Source organism: Rhinopithecus roxellana, unplaced genomic scaffold, assembly GCF_007565055.1.
Source record: "Rhinopithecus roxellana isolate Shanxi Qingling unplaced genomic scaffold, ASM756505v1 contig177, whole genome shotgun sequence".
In the NCBI taxonomy this organism is placed as follows: domain Eukaryota; kingdom Metazoa; phylum Chordata; class Mammalia; order Primates; family Cercopithecidae; genus Rhinopithecus; species Rhinopithecus roxellana.
Genome location: NW_022141812.1, coordinates 1 through 12436, shown reverse-complemented (window position 1 = coordinate 12436; position 12436 = coordinate 1). Strand labels below are relative to the sequence as shown.

Below are 12436 nucleotides of genomic sequence, written 5' to 3'. Positions count from 1 at the left end.
TAAGTGATATAGGTATAAAATATAGACATAACAGATATAATAGATATAGGTATAAAATATACACTTAAAAGATAATAGATAGAGGTATAAAATACAGACAACAGAGATAAAATAGATATAGGTATAAAATATAGACATAAATATATAATAGATATAGGTATAAATTATAGACATAATAGATATGTATAATAAATAGACAATAGATATAACAGATACAGGTATAAAATATAGACTAGTTATAATAGATATAAACAAAATAGATATGATAGATATAGTTATAAAATATAGACATTAGAGATATAATAGATATAGTTATAAAATATGGACATATTAGATATAATAGATATAGGTATAAAATATAGACAGATATAGCCATAAAATATAGACATAGATATAATAGAAATAGGTATAAAATATAAACATAATAGATATAATAGAGATGGGTATAAAATATAGATGTAATAGATATAATAGATATATGTGTAAAATATAGACATAATAGATATAATAGATGTAGGTATCAAATATAGACATAATAACTATAATCGATATAGGTATAAAATATAGACATAATAGATATAGGTATAAAATATAGACATAATAGATATAGGTATAAAATATAGACACAGATATAATAGAAATAGGGTATAAAATATAAACATAATAGATTATAATAGAGATGGGTATAAAATATAGACGTAATAGATATAATAGATATAGGTGTAAAATATAGACATAATAGATATAATAGATGTAGGTATCAAATATAGACATAATAACTATAATCGATATAGGTATAAAATATAGCATAATAGATATAATAGATATAGGTATACAATATAGTCATAATAGACATAATAGATATAGGTATAAAATATAGACATAATAGATATAGGGATAAAATAGACTTAATAGAATAGCTATAAAATATAGACATAATAGATATAATAGAAATAGTATAACATATAGACATAATAGATATAATAGATATAGGTATAAAATATAGACATAATAGATATAATAGATATATGTATAAGATATAGACATAATAGATATAATAGATATAGGTATAAAATATAGACATAATAGATATAATAGATATAGGAATAAAATATCGACATAATTGAAATAGGTATAAAATATAGACAAATAGATATAAAGATATAGGTATAAAATTATAGACATAATAGAGCTAATAGATATAGCTATAAAATATAGACATAATAGATATAATAGATATATGTATAAGATATACACCATAATCGATGTAATAGATATAGGTATGAAATATAGACATAATAGATATAATAGATATAGGTATAAAATATAGACATAATAGATATTATAGATATAGGATTAATATATAGTCATAATTGAAATAGGTATAAAATATAGACCAAAATTGATATAAAAGATATAGGTATAAAATATAGACATAATAGATATAATCAATATAGTTATAAAATATAGACATAATAGATATAATAGATATAGATATAAAATATAGACATAATAGATATCATAGGTATAGGTATGAAATATAGACCTAATAGATATAATAGATATGTGTATAAGATATAGACATTAGCTTCTTCTCCGAGAAAACACCAAATGGCGGATGACGCCGGTGAAGCGGGGTGGTCCGGAGGCCCTGGTGGCCCTGGGATGGGGAACCGCGGTGTCTTCCGCGGAGGTTTCGGCAGTGGCATCCGGGGCCGGAGTCGCGGCCGTGGACGGGGTCGGGGCCGAGGCCGTGGAGCTCGCGGAGGCAAGGCCGAGGATAAGGAGTGGATGTCCGTCACCAAGCTGGGCCGCTTGGTCAAGGACATGAAGATCAGGTCCCTGGAGGAGATCTACCTCTTCTCTCTGCCCATTAAGGAATCTGAGATCATTGACTTTTTCTTGGGGGGCCTCTCTCAAAGATGAGGTTTTGAAGATTATGCCGGTGCAGAAGCAGACCCGTGCTGGTCAGCGCACCAGGTTCAAGGCGTTTGTTGCTATCGGGGACTACAATGGCCACGTCGGCCTGGGTGTTAAGTGCTCCAAGGAGGTGGCCACCGCCATCCGTGGGGCCATCATCCTGGCCAAACTCTCCATTGTCCCGGTGCGCAGAGGCTACTGGGGGAACAAGATCGGCAAGCCCCACACCGTCCCTTGCAAGGTGACAGGCCGCTGTGGCTCTGTGCTGGTGCGCCTCATCCCTGCACCCAGGGGCACTGGTATCGTCTCAGCACCTGTGCCCAAGAAGCTGCTCATGATGGCTGGTATTGATGACTGCTACACCTCAGCCCGGGGCTGCACTGCCACCCTGGGCAACTTCGCCAAGGCCACCTTTGATGCCATCTCTAAGACCTACAGCTACCTGACCCCTGACCTGTGGAAGGAGACTGTGTTACCAAGTCTACTTATCAGGAATTCACTGACCACCTTGTCAAGACCCACACCAGAGTCTCCGTGCAGCGGACCCAGGCTCCAGCTGTGGCTACAACACAGGCTTTTTATACCAGAAAAATAAAGTGAATTAAGCTTGTTAAAAAAAAAAAAAGATATAAACATAATAGATACAATAGATATAGGTATAAAATATAGACAGATATAATAGTTACAGATATAAAATATAGACATAATAGATATAGGTATAAAATATAGACATATTAGATATAGGTACAAAGTATAGACATAATGGTTATAATAGATATAGGTACGAAATATAGACATAATAGATATAGGTATAATATTTAGACATAACAGATATAATAGATGTAGGTATAAAATATAGACATAATAGATATAATAGATATAGGCATAAAATATAGACATAGTAGATATAATACATATAGGTATAAAATATAGACATAATGGATATAAGAGATATAGGGATAAAATATAGACACAATAGATATAATAGATATAGGTAAAAAATATAGACATAATAGATATAACAGATATAGGTAACAAATATAGACATTATAGATATTGGTATAAAATATAGACATAATAAATATAATAGAAATAGGTATAAAATATAGACATAATAGATATAATGTATATACGTATCAAATATAGACATAAAAATTATAATAGATATAGGTATAAAATGTAGACACAATAGATACAGGTATAAAATATAGACATAATGGTTATAAGAGATATAGGTATGAAATATAGACATAATAGGTATGATCAATATAGGTATGAAACATAGACATAATAGATATCGGTATAAAATATAGACATAGTAGATATAGGTATAAAATATAGACATAGATATAATAGATATAGGTATAAAATATAAACATAATAGATATAATAGAGATGGGTATAAAATATAGACGTAAGAGATATAATAGATATAGGTGTAAAATATAGACATAGTAGATATAATAGATATAGGTATAAAATATAGACATAATAGATATAATAGATATAGGTATAAAATACAGACATAATAGATATAATAGACATAGGTATAAAATATAGACATTATAGATATAGGTATAAAATATAGACATAATAGATAAAATAGATACACGGATCAAATATAGACATAATAATTATAATACATATAGGTATAAAATATAGACATCATAGATATAGGTAGAAAATATAGACATAATGGTTATAATAGATATAGGCATGAAATATAGACATAATAGATATAATGGATATAGCTATAAAATGTAGACATAATACACATAATCGATATAGGAATAAAATATAGACATAATTGAAATAGGAATAAAATATAGACAAAATAGATATAAAAGATATAGGTATAAAACATAGACATAATAGATATAATAGATATAAGTATAATATATGGACATAATATATATAATAGATATAGGTATAAGATATAGACATAATCGATATAATAGATATAGGTATAAAATACAGACATAATAGATATAATAGATATAGGAATAAAATATAGACATAATAGATATAATAGATATAGGTGTAAAATATAGACATAATAGATATAATAGATAAAGGAATAAAATATACACATAATTGAAATAGGTATAAAATACAGACAAAATAGATATAAAGATATAGGTATAAAATATAGACATAATAGATATAATAGATATAGGTATAAGATATAGACATAATCGATATAATAGATATAGGTATAAAATATAGACATACTAGATATAATAGATATAGGTATAAAATATAGACATAATAGATATAATAGATACAGGAACAAAATATAAACATAATAGATATAGATATAAATATAGACATAATAGATATAGGTATAAAATATAGACATATTAGATATAATAATTATAGGTATAAAATATAGACATAATAGATACAATAGATAAAGGTATAAAATATAAACAAAATAGATATAATAGTTATAGGTATAAAATAAAGACATAATAGATATAGATATAAAATATAGATATAATAGATATAGGTATAAAATATAGACATATTAGATATAATAATTATAGGTATAAAATATAAACATAATAGATATAATAGATATAGATATAAAATATAGACGAAATAGATATAATAGTTATAGGTATAAAATATAGACATAATAGATATAATATATATAGGTATAAAATACAGACATAATAGATATAAGAGATACAAGTATAAAATACAGACATAATAGATATACGTATAAAATACAGACAAAATTGATATAACAGATATAGGTATAAAATATAGACTTAAATATATATAATAGATATAGGTATGAAATATGACAATATAGATATAACAGATATAGGTATCAAATATAGACATATAGATACAATAGATATAGGTATAAAATATAGATAAATAGATATAATAGATATAGGTACAAAATACAGACATAATAGATAGCAATAGGTATAATGCTATAGGTATAAAATACAGACTAACAGATATAGGATAAAATATAGACATAATAGATAAAATAGATATTTGTATAAAATATAGACATATAGACATAGGTATAAAATATAGACAAAATAGATATAGGTATAAAATAATAGACATAGACATATAGATATAGGTATAAAATATAAATATAATAGGTATAATAGAGATGGTTATAAAATATAGTAACGTAATAGATATAATAATATAGGTGTAAAATATAGACATAGCAGATTATAGATATAGGTATAAAATATAGACATAATAGATAGATATAGGTATAAAATATAGACATAAGAGATATAACAGATACAGGTATAAAATATAGACATAATAGATATAATAGATATAGGTATCAAATATAGACATAATAATTATAATACATATAGGTATAAAATATGGACATAGTAGATATAGGTACATAGAATAGACATAATGGTTATAATAGATATAGTTATGAAATATAGACATAATGGATATAATAGATAGTGGTATAAAATATAGACAATAGATATAATAGATACAGTTACAAAATATAGACATAATACATAGATATAGACAAAATAGATATAATAGCTATCGGTATAAAATATAGACATAATAGATATAATACATATAGTTATAAAGTATAGACATAATACATATAATAGATATATATATTAAATATCGACATAATAGATATAGGTATAAAATATAGACATAACAGATATAGGTATAAAATATAGACATAATAGATATAGGTATAATACATAGACAGAATAGATAAAATAAAAATAGGTATAAAATATAGACTTAATAGATATAGGTATACCATATAGACATAATGGATATAATATATATAGGTATAAAATATAGACATAATAGACATAATGGATATAGATATAAAATATAGACATAATAGATATAATAGATATAGGTATGAAATATAGGCATAATAGATATAATAGAGGTATAAAATATAGACATAATAGATATAATTGATAGAGTTATGAAATATACACATAATAGTTATAATAGAGGGATAAAATATAGACATAATAGATATAATAGATATAGGTATAAAATATAGACATAATAGATATAATAGATATAGGTATAAAACATAGACTTAATAGATATAATAGATATAGGTATAAATGTAGACATCATAGATACAATAGATATAGGTATAAAATATAGACATAATAAATATAATAGTTATAGGTATAAACTATAGACATAATAGATATAGGTATAATATATAGACAATAGATATAATAGATATAGGTATAAAATACAGACATAATACGTAGAATAGACATAGACAAAATAGATATAGTAGATACAGGTATAAAATATAGACATAATAGATATAAAGATATACGTATAAAATAGAGACATAATAGATATAATAGATATAGGTATTAAATAGAGACATAATAGATATAGGTATAAAATATAGACATAACAGATACAGGTATAAAATATAGACATAATAGATATAGGTATAAAATATAGACATAATAGATATAATATATATAATTATAAAATATAGACATTATAGATATAGGCATAAAATACAGATATAATAGATATAATAGACAGAAGTATAAAATATAAACATAATAGATATAAGAGATATAGGTGTAAAATATAGACATAATTGATATAATAGATACAGGTATAAAATATCTACCTAACAGATATAGGTATAAAACATAGCCATAATAGATACAATAGATGTACTTATAAAATATAGACATAAAAGATATAATACATATAGGTATATAATATAGACATAATAGATATAGGTATAAAATATAGATATAACAGATATAATAGGGGTATAAAATACAGGCATAATAGATATAATATATATAGGTATAAAACAGAGACATAATAGATATAGGTATATAATATATACATAACAGATATAATAGATATAGGTATAAAATATAGATATAATAAATATAATAGATATAGATAAAATATAGATATTATCGATATAGGTATAAAATATAGACATAAGAGGTATAATAGATATAGGTATCAAATATAGACATAATAAATATAATCGATACAGGTATAAAATATAGACATAATAGATATAGGTATAAAGTAGAGACATAATAGATATAATAGATATCGGTATAAAATATAAACATAATACATACAAAAGATATAGGTGTACAATATAGACATAATAGATATAATAGATATAGGTAAAAATACAGACATAATTGATATAACAAATATAGGTATACAATAGAGACATAATAGATTTCATAGATATAGGTATAAAATAAAGACATAATAGATATAATAGAAATAGCTATAAAACATAGACATATTAGATATAATAGATATAGGTATAAAATAAGACATAAAAGATATAGGTATAAAATGTAGACATAATAGATATAATAGATATAGGTATAAAATATAGACATAATAGATAAAATAGAGTTAGGTATGAAATAGAGACATAATAAATATTGGTCTAAAATATAGACATAATAGATATAGTTATAATATTTAGACATAATAGATATAATAGATATAGGTATAAAATATAGACATAATAGATATAACAGATATAGGAACAGAATATAGACATAATAGACATAATAGATATAGGTATAAAATATAGACACAATAGATATAATCGATATAGGTATAAATTATAGACATAATAGATATTGATATAAAATATAGACATAGTAGATATAATAGATAGAGGTATAAATATAGACATAATAGATATAATAGATATAGGTATTAAATATAGACATAATAGATATAATAGATATAGGTATAAAATATAGATATAATAGATATAATAGTTATAAAATACAGATATCATAGATATAATAGATATAGGTATAAAATACAGACATAATAGATATAGGTATAAAATATAGACATAATATATATAATAGATATAGGTAAAAAATATAGAAATAATAGATATAGGCATAAAATACAGATATAATAGATATAAAAGATAGAAGTATAACATATAGACATAATAGATATAAGAGATAAAGATATAAAATATGGACATAATGTATATAGGTATAAAGTATAGACACAATAGATATAATAGATGGATGTATAAAATATAAACATAATAGATAAAATAGATATAGGTATAAAATATAGCCATAATAGATATAATAGATATGGGTATAAAATATATATATGATATATATAATAGATATAGGTATAAAATATACACATAATATATATGATAGATATAGGAAAAATATAGACATAATAGATATATGTATAAAATATAATCATAATAGATATAATAAATATAGTTATAAAATATAGATATAATAGACATAATAGAAGTATAAAATATAGACATAATAGATATAACAGATATAGGTATAAATATAGACATAATAGATATAAATGATACAGACATAATAGATATAATAGATAAAGGTATAAAATATAGACATAATAGATATAATAGCGGTATAAAATATCGACACAATAGATATAAGAGATAGTGGTATAAAATATAGACATAATAGATATAATAGATGGAGGTATAAAATATAGACATAATAGACATAATAGATAGATGTATAAATTATAGACATAATAGATATAATAGAGGTAAAATATAGACATAATAGATATAAGAGATATAGGTATAAAATATAGACATAATAGGTATAATAGATATAGGTATAAAATATAGACATAATAGATATAACAGATATAAGTATAAAATATAGACATAATATATATAATGCATAGAGTTACAAAAGAAGACATAATAGACATAATAGATAGATGTATAAATTATAGACATTACAGATACTATTGCTAGAGGTAAAATATAGACATAATAATGATAATAGATATAGGTATAAAATATAGACATAAAAGATATAATAGATATAGGTTTAAAACAGAGACAGAATAGATATAGGTAGAAAATATAGTCATAATAGATATAGATATAAGTATAAAATATAGACATAAGAGATATAATACCTATAGGTATAAAATATAGACATAATACATATAATAAACATAGGTATAAAATATAGACATAATAAATATAGGCATAAAATATAGACATAATAGATATAATAGATATAGGTATAAAATATAAACATAATAGTTATAATATTTATAGGTATAAAGTATAGACAGAATAGATATAATAGATATAGGTATAAAAATATAGACATAATAGATATAATACATATAGGTATAAAATATAGACATAATAGATATAGGAGTAAAATACAGACATAATGGATATAATAGATAAAGGTATGAAATATAGATATAATAGATATAGGTATAAAATATAGATATAATAGATATAATAGATATACGTATAAAATATAGATATAATTGATATAGGCATAAAATATAGATATAAAAGATACAGGTTTAAAATATACACGTAATTGACATAATAGATATAGGTATAAAATATAGACATAATAGATTCAATGGAGAGATGTATAAAATGTAGACATAATAGATATAATAAGTATAGGCATACATTATAGACATAATAGATATAATAGACATAGGTATAAAATATAGACATAATAGATATAATAGGCATAAGTATAAAATATAGATAAAATAGATATAGATATAAAATATAGATATAATAGTTATAATAGATACAGGTATAAAATATAGATATAATAGATATAATTATAAAATATAAATATAATAAATATAATAGATATAGGTATGAAATACAGACATAATAGATATAATACATATAGGTATAAAATATAGACATAATAGATATAATAGATTAGGTATGAAATAAAGACATAATAGATATTGGTATGAAATATAGACAAAATAGATATAACAGATACAGTTAAAATATAGACATAATAGATATAATAGATAGAGGTATAAATATAGACATAATAGATATTATAGACACAGGAATAAAATATAGACATAATAGATATAATAGATATACGTATGAAATATAGACATAGTAGATATAATAGATATAGGTATAAAATATAGAAATAATAGATACAGGTATAAAATATAGATAAAATGGATATAATAGATATAGGTATGAAATACAGACATAATAGATATACGAGATATAGGGATAAAATATATACATTATAGGTATAAAAGACATAGGTATAAAATATAGACATAATACATATAATAGATACAGGTATAATATATAGATATAATAGATATTCGTATGAAATATAAACGTAAAAGATAGAATAGATAAAGGTATAATAAATAGACATAATATATATAGTACACATACGAATAAAATATAGACATAGTAGATATAATAGATATAGATATAAAGTATAGACATAATAGGTATAGGGCGGGCGCGGTGGCTCAAGCCTGTAATCCCAGAGCTTTGGGAGGCCGAGACGGGCGGATCACGAGGTCAGAAGATCGAGACCATCCTGGCTAACATGGTGAAACCCCGTCTCTACAAAAAAAATACAAAAAACTAGCCGGGTGAGTTGGCGGGCGTCTGTAGTCTCAGCTACTCGGGAGGCTGAGGCAGGAGATTGGCGTAAACCCGGGAGGCGGAGCTTGCAGTGAGCTGAGATCCGGCCACTGCACTCCAGCCCGGGCGACAGAGCGAGACTCCGTCTCAAAAAAAAAAAAAAAAAAAAAAAAAAAAGACATAATAGGTATAGGTATAAAATATGGACATAATAGATATCATAGAGAGAGGTATAAATATAGACATAATAGATATAATAGATATAGGTATGCAATACAGACATAATAGATATAACAGATGTAGGTAGAAAATATTGACATAATAGATATAATAGATATAGTTATAAAATATAGACATAATAGATATACTAGATACGGGTATAAAATATAGATATAAGAGATAAACGTATAAAATACAGAAAAAATAGATATAATCGATAAAGGTATAAAATATAGACATAAAATAATCATAGATATAGACATAATAGATATAATAGGTATAGGCGTAAAATATAACATAATAGATATATTAGATATAGGTATACAATATAGAACATAATAGATCTAAATAGACAGTTTATAAAATCTAGACATAATAGATATATAGATATAGGGTATAAAACCATAGTACATAAACGATATATGGTATACAAATATAGAAATAATCGACTATAATAGAATAAAGGTTGTAAAATGTAGACATTATAGATATAGTATAAATATCGTATAATAGATATGGGTTAAAATATAGAAATAACTATATATAATAGATGTATGGTATCAAATCAAGACACTACTAGATATAGGAATAAAATACAGACATCATGAGAAAGAGTCTAAATATAGACATACATAGATATACCTATATAATATACACATAACAGTTATAATAGATATAGGTATAAAATATAGACATAATAGATACAATAAATATAGGTATAAAATATAGCCGTAAGAGATATAATAGATATAGGTATAAAATATAGACATAATAGATATAGGTATAAAAAATAGACATAATAGATATGATAGATATAGGTATGAAATACAGACATAATAGATATTATAGATATAGGTATAAAATATAGACACAACAGATGTAATAGACATAGGAATAAACATAGACATAATAGATACAATAGATATCGCTATAAAATATAGACATAAAAGATATAATAGATAGGGGTATTAAACATAGACACAATAGATATAGGATAAAATATAGACATAATAAATATAGGTATAATATTTAGACATAATAGAAATAATAGATAAAGGAATAAATATAGAAATAATAGATATATTAGTTATAGGTATAAAATATACACATAATAGATATAATAGACACAGGTATATAATATGGATATAATATATATAAGCATAAAATATACATATAATAGTTATAACAGATATACGTATAAAAAATATATATAATAGATACAGGTATAAAATACAGACCATAGATATAGATAGATATTGTAGAAAATATAGATATAATAGATATAATTATAAAAAATATAAATATAATAGATATCATTGATATAGGTAGAAAACATAGATAAAATGTATATAGGTATAAAATATGGTTATAATAGATATAGGTATAAAATATAGATAAAATAGATGTAGGTATAAAATATAGACATAATAGCTAAAACAGATATAGTTAAAAATATAGACATAATAGATATAATAGATTTAGGTATAAAATATAGACATAATTGATATAATAGACATAGGTATAAAATATAGATAAATAGATATAATACATAGGTATAAAATATAGACACAATAGATATAATAGATATAGGTATAAAATACAGATATAATAGGTATAATAGATATAGATATAAAATAAAGATATAAGAGATATAGATATAGGTATAAAATATTGATTATGGATATAATAGATATAGGTATAAAATATAGGTATAACAGATATCGCTGTGAAATATAGACACAATAGATATAGATATAGGTATAAAATAAAGATAAAATACATATAGGTACAAAAAAATATATATAAAGATATAATATATAATGTATAAAATATAGACATAATAGATGTAATAGATAA

At 23.0% G+C, this 12436-nt stretch overlaps 1 pseudogene across 1 annotated transcript; it reads left to right on the top strand.

Annotated features, from left to right (window-relative positions):
- The first annotated feature begins 1620 nt into the window (after positions 1 to 1620).
- Positions 1621 to 2520, top strand: LOC115895720 (annotated as a pseudogene). Its single transcript, XR_004055853.1, has one exon. The product of XR_004055853.1 is annotated as a 40S ribosomal protein S2 pseudogene (transcript).
- The last annotated feature ends 9916 nt before the right edge of the window (positions 2521 to 12436 follow it).